Raw genomic sequence first — 12,500 nt, forward strand, 5'->3', positions numbered from 1 at the left:
ATCACTCCAGTCGCCTTGCTGTTATTGATATCACGCAGCCAAGAATCCGTTATTCTACATAAAGCGGTCTCACAAGAGTGGTGCAATCTAAATCCTGATTGATTAGTATATAGAAGCTATTTTTCAATGAAGGGTGGAAGGCAAGGGTATGCATGACGTTCTGATCTTCAGAGACAGATGACAACAATGAGATTGGTCTGTAATTATTGACATCATTAACGTCACCTTTTTATGCATTGGAATGACTTCTGCATGTTTAAATCCTTCTGGAAAATAATTTTTGGATAAACAAAGATTGAAGAGATAAGTAAGAGAATCAGCAATATAAGGTGCAGATATTTTTTTAATTATTTTTTTTTACTAATGCCACACGAGTTTTCAGTTTTCAAGATACCAAATGAGATAAATCTTCATGAATAGACATTAATGGAACAGAAAACTTTGTTTTTATGTCTTTGTTGTGACAGAAGTTTTCTAAAATGCTGAAATCAAAAGAAGTATGTGTATCATTTTTTGCGATTATTTGTTTCCAATGTCAGCAAAAGTGATTGCTCAATGTATCAACAGGAATGATACATTCAGCATTTGAAGAGTTTGGTTTGGTGATTGGTGTATAGCCTTTCATATGGAGGCTGTATTGCTTTTGTCTTCGATTAGTTTTCGAAAGAAAATCCGTTTACACTTTCTAATTATGTATTTAACAATATCAGAAGAAGAATGAGAAGCTTGCTTGATTGTTTACAATTTCATTTAGCTGTCTTGATTTGGTGAACTTTTTTTTAAGTCGAAGGGTCGTTGGGGAGGGGGCGGCATCCTGGAAAACATGAATCTGTCTATCCATGTATCTCTCTCTCTCTCATATATATATATATATATGTCTATCTATCTTTCTGTCTGTCTATATAATCATTCATCTGTTTATTTACAATTCCATTCATTATTTTATTGAACTATTGGTTAACACTTCATCCGTTCATTGTTCACTTATCTGTTCATTGATTTACTTGTGTATTTCTTGTATTTATTCATTTCACTCTATATGCCTGTTTAGCAGTTTATTTATCATCAGTTATTTCCTCACTCAACTATTTGTTCTGTCTAGTCATCTGTCGTGTTTTCATTTTATTTATCTATTTACTTTATTATTCCTCTTTTTCTGTGCTTGCTCGATTGTTTGCTTAACGTAGTGTATACGGGTATACAAAGGAAATATCTTCTTCGTCATCACAAATCTGATGATCCCAGGCTACCCGTGCTCAAAGAAGAGAACAAAATTAATGTAATAACATGCACATGGGGCCTCTGTGAGGAGGAAGGCGCCAAACACCCAAAAGTGATAGATACATATGTCTACATTTCTCCACATATATTGTGTGGTCCAACAGCCTAATGGGAAAATGGATACTCTCGTTCATTATCCGGAACATGATAGTCCTGTGTTCGAGTCTAGATGGAGAGTATATAATCAAATAAATGCGTTTTCCATAAGACTTCTCGGAGCAAGCACCGGAGAGGTACAAGGAAATGCCCTTCTTCAATACTTCCATCAGAAAATCAAATGTTCACCCCAAACCCAAGTGGGGGACATGAAAAACAAAGACTGTTAGATGTGTTCATCTTAGCCAAAGCCGGCAATATGGAATGTTAGATGTGTTTCCGTTAGCCAAAGCCGGCAATAAAGAAAGATGTGCTCGCAATGTTAGATGTATTTACATTAGCCAAAGCCGGCAATAAAGAAAGATGTGATCACAATGTTAGGTGTGCTCACATTAGCCAAAGCCAGCAATAAAGAATGTTGGATATGCTCACATTAGCCAAAGCCAGCAATAAAGAATGTTAGGTGTGCTCACATTAGCCAAAGCCAGCAATAAAGAATGTTGGATATGCTCACATTAGCCAAAGCTAGCAATAAAGAATGTTGGATATGCTCACATTAGCCAAAGCCAGCAATAAAGAATGTTAGGTGTGCTCACATTAGCCAAAGCCAGCAATAAAGAATGTTGGATATGCTCACATTAGCCAAAGCCAGCAATAAAGAATGTTAGGTGTGCTCACATTAGCCAAAGCCGGCAATAAAGAATGTTGGGTGTGCTTCACATCAGCCAGTCATTCGGATGAGACGATAAACTGAGGTCCCGTGTGCAGCATGCACTTAGCGCACGTAAAAGAACCCACGGCAACAAAAGGGTTGTTCCTAGCAAAATTCTGCAGAAAAATCCACTTCGATAGGAAAAACAACTAAAACTGCACGCAGGCAAAACAAAAACAAAAAAAACAAAAAAAAGAGGGGGGGTGGCGCTCTCAGTGTAGTGACGCGCTCTCCCTGGGAATAGCAGCCCGAATTTCACACAGAGAAATCTGTTGTGACAAACACAGAGAAATACAAATACAAATACAAAGCCGGCCATAAAGAATGTTAGGCGTGCTCACATTAGCGAAAGCCGGAGTAGCGTCCCAAATCGTACCCCCTCTTCCGTAAGTTCCCCGGGGGACGCATTAGTGTCCGAAATCGTCCCAGGGGGATTTGTCAGTATCCTAAATCGTCACCCGGGGAACTAGTCAGTGTCCTAAAATGTCCCCCCGGCGGACGTTTTTGGACGTCCGCCCCCATGCTGTTTCAGTCCTCCACCAACACCATGCTGTTTCAGTCCTCCACCAGTACATTGCTGTTTCAGTCCTCCATCAACACCATGCTGTTTCAGTCCCCCACCAGTACATTGCTGTTTCAGTCCCCCACCAACACCATGCTGTTTCAGTCCCCCACCAACACCATGCTGTTTCAGTCCCCCACCAGTACATTGCTGTTTCAGTCCCCCACCGACACCATGCTGTTTCAGTCCCCCACCAGTACATTGCTGTTTCAGTCCCCCACCGACACCATGCTGTTTCAGTCCCCCACCGACACCATGCTGTTTCAGTCCCCCACCAACACCATGCTGTTTCAGTCCTCCACCAACACCATGCTGTTTCAGTCCTCCACCAACACCATGCTGTTTCAGTCCTCCACCAACACCATGCTGTTTCAGTCCTCCACCAACACCATGCTGTTTCAGTCCCCCACCAGTACATTGCTGTTTCAGTCCCCCACCAGTACATTGCTGTTTCAGTCCCCTACCAACACCATGCTGTTTCAGTCCCCCACCAGTACATTGCTATTTCAGTCCTCCACCAACACCATGCTGTTTCAGTCCCCCACCAGTACATTGCTGTTTCAGTCCTCCACTAACACCATGTTGTTTCAGTCCCCTACCAACACCATGCTGTTTCAGTCCCCCAACAACATCATTTTAAAACATGTCCATACACGTCCCATACCACCCCCGAAGCACACAAACGTTTCTGCTTTTATGCTATTTTTCAATACAGCCCGTGCATATCTTGACATGTTTGTGCTTAATTGTGACCTCTTGTGTATTATTATGTCTTGGCAGTTTGGGAATTTTTTCGATACCTGACCATTGCTGATAACTTAGTAAGAGTGTTCTAATTGCATTACTTTGTGACCTTTATGAAGTATTAGGACTTTTTGACAGGATTAGACCATAACCATTAACTGACGACTGCTGACCAATACAGACCACTACTTGCCCATGTTGACAACCAGCTACAACCCGAAAGTATTTTTTTCCCGTTTATGCATCATTATGACGACATGCAGGTTTTTGACTGCAAACTTACAAATGCTGTCCACTATTGAACACACACACACACACACACACACACACAGCACACACACACACACTTGTGTGTACCATTTGTCGCGCTTTACGTTCAGCAGAATAACATGCTGTAGATGGATGACCACATGTTCAGTTGTTGTTGTTTTTTGTTTGTTTTTGTTGTTGTTGTTGTGATTGTTTTTTCTTTCTATTCTTTTGACGTTGCTGACGAAATAAAACAGAGCACCAATTCCGTGCCTTCATGCGCGCGCCCTGCATGACTGACAGATGCTAACAATTTCCTGACACAATAAAACGTGTCTTGTCTGTCTTTCGGAATCTCATGAGAGTCTCAATTTCAGTTAAGTTTCTGTTCCATGGAGGCCTCATGGCGTGCGCGCTAATCCATTTACACCAGTCTACTTCTGTTTTAAACAAAGACAAAAATAAAACAAAGGGAAGCAAATGCCTGACTTATGCTTATACCCAGAGCGCTGGTCGAGTCTTCAGGGAAATTAAATGCTGCAGAAAAAAATATTATATTAAAATGATTTTTTTTTTTTAAAAGGGAAACCAAATGAACACAAAAGTTAAATAAAGCAAAATAGAAAAGCACACACACACACACACACACACACACACACACACACACACACACACACACAACACACACACACACACACACCACGCGCGGTTTTTGTTTGTTTTCTTACATCTGAATAATGGGTCGTTCACTGAATCGGTGTTTGAAGACACTAATCATAAGAGAAAAAGAATAAACATCGAATATGGGATAAGATATGCATTACCGTGTTTTGAAGTGCCGTGGATACAGGTCGAGACAAGCACGAGCCCGTTAAGGCTATCATTTGTCTATGAGTTTGACTCAGATGAACAGAATCAATTACCTTGTCTCGATACAGAAAAATAAACCTATAGCGTTTTCTATATCTACTTTCCTTAGCCTATACATTTTGCCCATCAGCAAACTAGCTGATTTTCACAGTTTTACAATTTTTTGGGGGTTTTTTTGTGGGTTTTTATTTCTATGAAGACAATGGCATTCGCTGAAAAACCATGCCGGAAATTAGAGAAAACAGTGGTATTTAAGATACACCAACTGTGTTCCCCATAATATCAAATTTCAAATGCACGTTTTTTGTGTGTTTTTTAAACCCATACAAATGCAGCTCTCTCTCTCTCTCTCTCTCTCTCTCTCTCTCTCTCTCTCTCTCTCTCTCTCTCTCTCTCTTTCTCTCTCTCTCTATCTCCTATCCCCTTTCACTATTTTCTTTAATTTTCATTTGGCTCTCTTTTGATTTTTAGCATAAAAATACGCTTAATGTGTATGGAGAACTTTGATATCATATTTAGATGGCTGTGCACATTTTATGAAATAATAATATTATACAAAAAGACGACACACAAGATAACAAAACATAACAGTCAGTCATTAAAAATTTTCGAAAGTCATTTGCAGAAAACACCTTAGGTCCAGGGAAAAAAAAACAACAACAGCAAAAACAAAAAAAAACAAAAACAAAAAAACCCAAAAAACTACAACAAAAAACCCAACAAAAAACAACGTTACAAAGCACACGCAGCAGTAATCCCAAACTCAATCCATCAAGTAGTTTGAAGCAATTGCTTGGATGAAGCTACTCATAGAAGAAAACAGTAAAGAAGAGGGCATCATCATATACACAGATGGCTTAGTCACCAAAGGCCAATCCGGTTGGGGATTCACTGCGAAACAAAATGGAAAAACAATTATGGAAGAGAATGCTGCCTACAAAGTCACAACCTCCAGCCTAACGATGGAAGTTCAAACTGTGACAGATGCCCTCCAGTGGCTATCATCTATCCATATGCCCGGAAACCAACATGCCATGATTCTAAAGGACTCTATGAACTTCATACAGAAAATTGAAAGTGGAATGGAAAGCCCAGAGTGGCATAAGGCAATGCGCAACTTTCAGATTAAAAAACTTATATGGTCATACTGCCCGGGACATGCAGGTGTTAAGGGAAATGAGCGAGCTGACAGACTTGCTGGTAACGCAACAACGAGCGGCCTACATCTAGGAAAATCGGAAATCCTCAGAAAAGTCAAAGAATACCAAAAAGAACAGGTACAAGGCCATCACATTATCGATTGCCTCAAAGAAATAAAGGCAGAGAGAGGGAGCGGCCGTAAGTCTAGCATGAAAACTAGCTTTGGAAATCAAACGAATATCGGCATCATTTCCAAACCAACATTGCGCAAATTTCTTCAAAACGGAACAGAGTCTCTGTGGGCTTTTCCAAATACAATAGACTGAGCAACACCCAGACGCCACGTTCTTGGCATCAGAGATCTTTTACGGCCTCTTACGGCCAATCAGTGGCAGCCTCTGCGCGTGTGTGTATATGTGTATTTGCATGTCTGTGTGTGTCTGTGTGTTTGTGTGCGTGCGCGGGTGGGTGGGGGGGAAGGGGTGGGGGGGTGCCGTGGAAGCTGCGATATGTAGCCTAGAAATGAGTGTGTGGAGGATGGGGGAGGGGTGGGTGGGTGCAGGGTAATGTGTGTGTGTGTGTGTGTGTGTGTATGCGTGTGTGTGTTGGTGCTCATGTACGCTTTTGTGTATTTGATTTTGCTTTCATATCTGTGAAACTGCATGTTTGTTGCATATCTGTTATGCATGTGTGTGTGTGTGTGTGTGTGTGTGTGTGTGTGTGTGTGTGTGTGTGTGTGTGTGTGTGTGAATGTCTGTCTGCATGTTTTACATTTATTTGCTTATTTATCTTGTGTGTGTGTGTGTGTGTGTGTGTGTGTGTGTGTGTGTGTGTGTGTGTGTGTGTGTGTGTCTGTGTGCGCTTGCTTGCTTGCTTAGAATTGACCTCATCAAGATTTTGCACCTTATAAATATTATTATTAGTATTAGTAGTAGTATTTTAATGTATTTATCTATTATTGTTTACTTATTTATTTTATTTTATTCATTTATTTCATTTTATTTATTTTAAATATTTATTTATTGATGTTGTGCGTATTTTTGGGTTTTTTATTTTGTTTTGTTTTTTGTTTTCTTTTGTTTTGTTTTTCTCGAGGCCTGACTAAGCGTGTTGGGTTACGCTGCTGGTCAGGTATCTGCTTGGCAGATGTGATGTAGCGTATATGGATTTGACCGAACGCAGTGACGCCTCCTTGAGCCACTGATACTGATACTACTTGGATGAATATGATAGACATTTGAAAGATCTGAACTGAGAACATGTTTGTATTCCCCCAGGTCTATGTTTCGACCAGATTTATGTATCACAACTTTGTTTTGTTAGATCTTTATCCCCTAGGTCAATGTTTCCCCAGTTCTATATCCCCCCAGATTTATGTTCTCTCGGGTCTATATATATTCCTCCAAATCCATCACCCATACACTTTTGGGTAGCTGTCAGTGGTCAGCAGTGGTCAGTAGTAGCCAGTGGTAACAACCAGTCAAAAATAACAAAAATTGGGTACGAGAGTTCCCATAATCACGAAAGATGTTAACATGACGCAAGCTGCACACTTTGGGGTTATAGTAAGTACTTGTCTATAAATAGTCATAGCAAATCAAGAAACTAATACTGCTGATAACTAAGTAAGGGTGTTCTAATTGCATTACTTTGTGACCTTTGTGAAGTGTTAGGACTCATGCATAACATGATAAAACGTGGCATTCTGAATTTTTTGGATCGTGGTCAGTTGTGGTCAGCAGTGGTCAGCAATGATCAGCAGTCAGTAGTGGTGAGTCGAGAACCAAATCTTACCAAGATGTCCTAGTATATACTGTATAAATGACACAAAAATCAATCTGATCAGTTTTTAGACGGACGTCAGCAGTGGTCCGTTAACGATGAAAAATATGCCTGGGTGTGATAATAATGCACAAACAGACTACGCAATCAGAACACTTCCGTTGCAGTCAGTGGTGGCAAGCAGAGGTCATTAATGGTCAGCATTAATGAGTAGAACACAGACCGAGTGGCGGGAGCCAAAGGGACAACCCTTTCAACCTATACCCTACAGCGCGACTCCAGGACAATTTATTGACAAAAAAAGCGATAATTCATGTTACACAAAATATGTTAAAGCCAATAGTGTTTCTTTTTTTCTTGACAGGGTGTAATAGATTTATCAAAATCGACAAATGCATCTACGTTTTCTCCCGACCTCCTGCAACTATTTTCCTCCTCTTCTCACCATTTACACACACACACACACACACACACACACACACACGTACACGCACGCACGCGCGTGCGCACGCAAACAAAAACAAAACAAATTGAGAGTTGTAGGGGGGCGATTTGGGAAGTTACATCGGTAATCAGTCTTGGAGAAGCACTCCCGGTCCAAACTTCATTACGGACAGGTATATAGGTCGGCAGGTTTGAGTGATGTCAACTGATATATCAGAAGATCGGCGCGAAATGGACAATGTTTTCGTGGAGTGATCAACACTGGACTGTACATACAGAGCTTGATATCGCAGCTATGCAAAAAAACAAGGCGTGCATGATCAGGCCAAGGAAAGTGGCTTTGAAATATGCTTCGTAGAAGAGGCATCAACATACATTACATCACAGAGAGAACATTAGCACTGCATCTCCCATACTTCTGCAGTCATCATGGGAAACAGAATATCTTCTGGCATACAACAACAAAAGACCCAAATGCCAAAGTTACTCAGAATTTGGCTTGAATTTGGCTTCTCTGCTTGGAACAGCATGACGACAAAATGAATGAGCATGGACAGATGATTGTTGAATTCTACATGTTGTTCTACCTCTGTGTCACCGGTATCCACTCCCAATTCCTGCCATTGAACAGTGGCTCATCTTCACATCCTTATTCTGGCATCACCTAGGAGAGACATCACAAAAGGAGAGACAGCCTTAACTTTTTTTTCATTGATAACTATCAAAATGCAGCTGCAATGCGAAGGTCCATCCCCAGGCCTGATTTGACCAGTCCACTGAGTTATAATTATAACCGAATTAAACTGGTGTGAATCAGTTTAGGCAGCTGGGGAGAACACTACAAGTGAAATTTCCGATGCCCCGAGTGCTATTCAGTGCCTGTGCGCCAAGGAGGGGAACCGCAAACAGAAGAATGAAGCAAAGTAATCGATGCTCTGGCCTCTGCAAAATACACAGGAAATGATGCGGCCATGCTCTCGCTAAAACAATAAATCAAAGAATAAAAGCCCGCGTAGGATTCAAATCCGAGCTATCCGCCTTTGTTCTGGTTTTCAAGCAACCAAACAAAAATGGGTTGCTGCATTCATTACTCTCAAGACGCTTCCAAGGCCCAGAGATTATGAAATGCACAATAGGTTGCTTGGAATCGTACGACATTATTAAAGGCCGTAGCTTTTTCACGATGCCATTGCTGTAATTTCGAAACCTGAAAAAAAGTTCTTGAATATCTGTTGGAATGAGGAGTGTGTGTGTGTGTGTGTGTGTGTGTGTGTGTGTGTGTGTGTGTGTGTGTGTGTGTGTGTCCGCGTGCAATTGAACATTTCTGTGTCAGGGGTGAAAAAGAATCAGTGGGGAAAGGTGAGCAGACAAGTATTTTTGTGGCGCTTTTAGTAGATTGTGTTGATATATCATGCGCTGTATAATAGAAATTACATACAAATGAAAACAGTTTTCGTCTCCTGATTGCATGCTTTGAAGTGATGCGCCCACAATTTTCGCTCCCTGAGAAATAGTATAATGTCTTACCCAAAGAAAAAAAAGGGAAAAGGGAATCTGGGGAGAACAAGAAAAACAGAAAAGGAAAAGGACAAAATAGAGCAGAAAAATCAAACAGTAATTTTTACACACACACACACACACACACACACACACACACACACACACATGCGCTCGCACACCGAAACACACACGTGTATGCGCGCGCGCACACACACACGCACACACACTAACACACACACACACACACACACACACACACACACACAAACTTACCCACACACACGCGCCGTAATGGAGTGAAGGGGACAAAAACAACAGTAATATAGAAATCTTCAAACAGGCCAAATAGAGGGGAGAAGAAACGTGGCTCACACACAAAAAAGTCTTAAAATGTGCGAAGACAAGAGCTGCGGTGATGAAATGGTTGTACAGGCCCCATGCTTACCGACACTGCTGCCTGGCCGGTCCACACCACCCTGCCAACGTGGAACACTCTCCCACCGCCACACGAGGTTTGAAGGACCTGTTAATGAGCGAGACCAACTTGTTTAAGACTTCCACTTCACCCTTTTATTTTTCCCCAGTCTCAGCTGCCTGAACTTTTCTGCCCAAGGTCCTCGTGACGTCAGGCCCTGATGGCTTCTCCAGCTATGAAGGGAGCGAGGATATGCCGTCTGCTTTAACGCTTTGGTAGGTCCCGAATGTGTTGACGTTGCTTGCAATGATTGGACCTTACCGAGTTATGCAGGAAACTGATACAATGATTCAGGAAATAAAACCAGTGCAGGGCTGGGTTTGTCGTTGAGGACATCGGTTGGTCCCATGTCATTGCACGTGAAACCCTTTGCAATGAAAGATGCTTTGGTGGTTGTGTTCCGAATGTTAACTGGTAAAAAGGAGAAATGGAAATATTCTTTGTTTCATCAATGCCAGATGCTCTGCCTTTGATCTTTCATTTCACTGTTGTGTCAAAAAAACAAAAAAAAAAGGCGAAAGATTTTCTCGTTATTTGAAGAGAAACCAGAGTACTGTTGTGTCTTTTCTGCCCATTCTTCGCAATTCAAAACACTGTTTTAGAAGGAAAAATATTAACTGTTTCAATATGAACATGTATTGTGTACAGTGCATGTTTACTTCTATCCACTAAATAATATATTCAAAAACATGGTTTATATAATAACAATTTGGAGTAGCTTGGAATCTTGACATCAGTATATCGTCAAGAGTTGTTTTTTTTTCAGACTTCATGAGCGCTAAGGTTCAAATAATAGGTCTGCTTACTGTTTGGTTCTAAACGAATACATGCAATCGCATATACCCAGTTCTGTTTTTTTATGCTTTTTGTGTAATCCTCCAGCGAAAATAAAGGCTCTCAGTCTGAACTCGTCTTCAGCGCCAATTTTGAGTGCACATTGACAACATTTTATGGATACTTATCATATTCAAATAATGAAAGTAATAGAAGTGGCTTAGTTGTGGGATTAGTGGGGTGATAACCGCTGCCCCTGACTGCACAAATGTTAATGATACTGTTGTTCTTGTTCTTCTTCTCTTCTTCCTCTTCGTTCTCCCTTTTCGGCCAGGTCAAACGTATTGTGCTTGAGTCTGCGTTCGTGACAAATTTGACTTCTTCTTGTTCTGAATTAATGTAACACCATGGTCAAGTTTGCCGACGATACTACTGTTGAAGGGCTGATTACGAACAGTGATGAGTCAAAATATAGGGAAGAAGTACTGGAACTTGTCAGCTGGTGTGATCAAAACAACTTAGAACTCAACGTATCAAAAACCAAAGAATTAATTTCAGATTTCAGGAAGACCAGATCTGACCCCTTACCACTTGTCATTAAAGACAAGCAAGTAGAGATCATCAGCGGCTTTAAATTTCTCGGACTAATCATTTCCAACAATTTGAAATTGGAGAAAAATACGGAAAAAATTGTTAAGAAAGCACAACAGCGCCTGTACTTTCTTCGGCGCCTCAAAAAATTCGGAATTAAAAAAAGGAATAATGGTTGATTTCTACCGAGCAGTCATTGAAAGTGTGCTAACCTTCGCTGTTACTGTTTGGTTCAGTAACATTTCCAAGGCAGAAGTTGCAGCCCTTAACAGAATCGTAAAAACTGCAACCAAGATTACCGGGGCTGATCTACCTTCTCCAGAAGACATATATTATAAGCGGCTACTCAAAAATGCAAAATAAATCAGCTAGGACGAACCACATCCAGCTTTTGGGATTTTCAAGATGCTCCGCTCTGGTCGACGGTACAGACGTATAAGGATGAAAACCAATCGCTTCGCCAATAGCTTTTTCCCCAAAGCAGTCAATGCCCTGTCTCTCGAACAAATCCAGTATGATAAATAGAATTGTGCAATCAACAACCATCTACCTGAAGATCTAGTCATCAGCCCCACATGTAATCTGCAGCTTCTGTTCAAACGCGCGCGCGCGCGCGCGTGCGTGTGTGTGTGTGTGTGAGAGAGAGAGAGAGTTTGTGTGTGTGTGTGTGTGTGTGTGTGTGCGTGCGTGCATGTGTGTGTGTGTGTGTGTGTGTGTGTGTGTGTGTGTGTGTGTGCAGTGCGTGCATGTGTGAGTATGCACCAGTTTTTATATTGATATGCACTTGTATGTATCTTAATTTCTACTGTATCTGTGCTTGTGTATGATTTTCGATTTATGTTCGTATCTTATTATGTACTATCCCCCCCCCCACCCCGGGGGGGGAGGGGGGGGGGCAGGGGGGGCGGGGAAGGGGGGCAGGGGGCTGTGTAGGGGGAGGGGGGAGGGAGGGGTGATAAGTGGGGGTTGGAGTGTGTGTGTGTGTGTGTGTGTGTGTGTTAAAAGACCTTTCGATGCAAGCTGTAAGGTCTGTGGATGTATTAACTCCATGTTTTCAAAATCACGGTAGATGCATATCACGGTAAATGGACAAAACCCCAGTGGACAAAATAATAAGAGTCAAAACCCCAGTCAGGTATAATAATACACTATAAAACACATAACACATATCTATTTTAAAAGCATAAGATATTAGAATATCAGCTGATCCGAATCGAATACTTAACCAGCCCATGCGGTGAATCCTGCCTGGCCTGAGCTGAGCTCACCCATTTTTCAGA

Source organism: Babylonia areolata, chromosome 23 (genome assembly GCF_041734735.1).
Source record: "Babylonia areolata isolate BAREFJ2019XMU chromosome 23, ASM4173473v1, whole genome shotgun sequence".
NCBI lineage: Eukaryota > Metazoa > Mollusca > Gastropoda > Neogastropoda > Buccinidae > Babylonia > Babylonia areolata.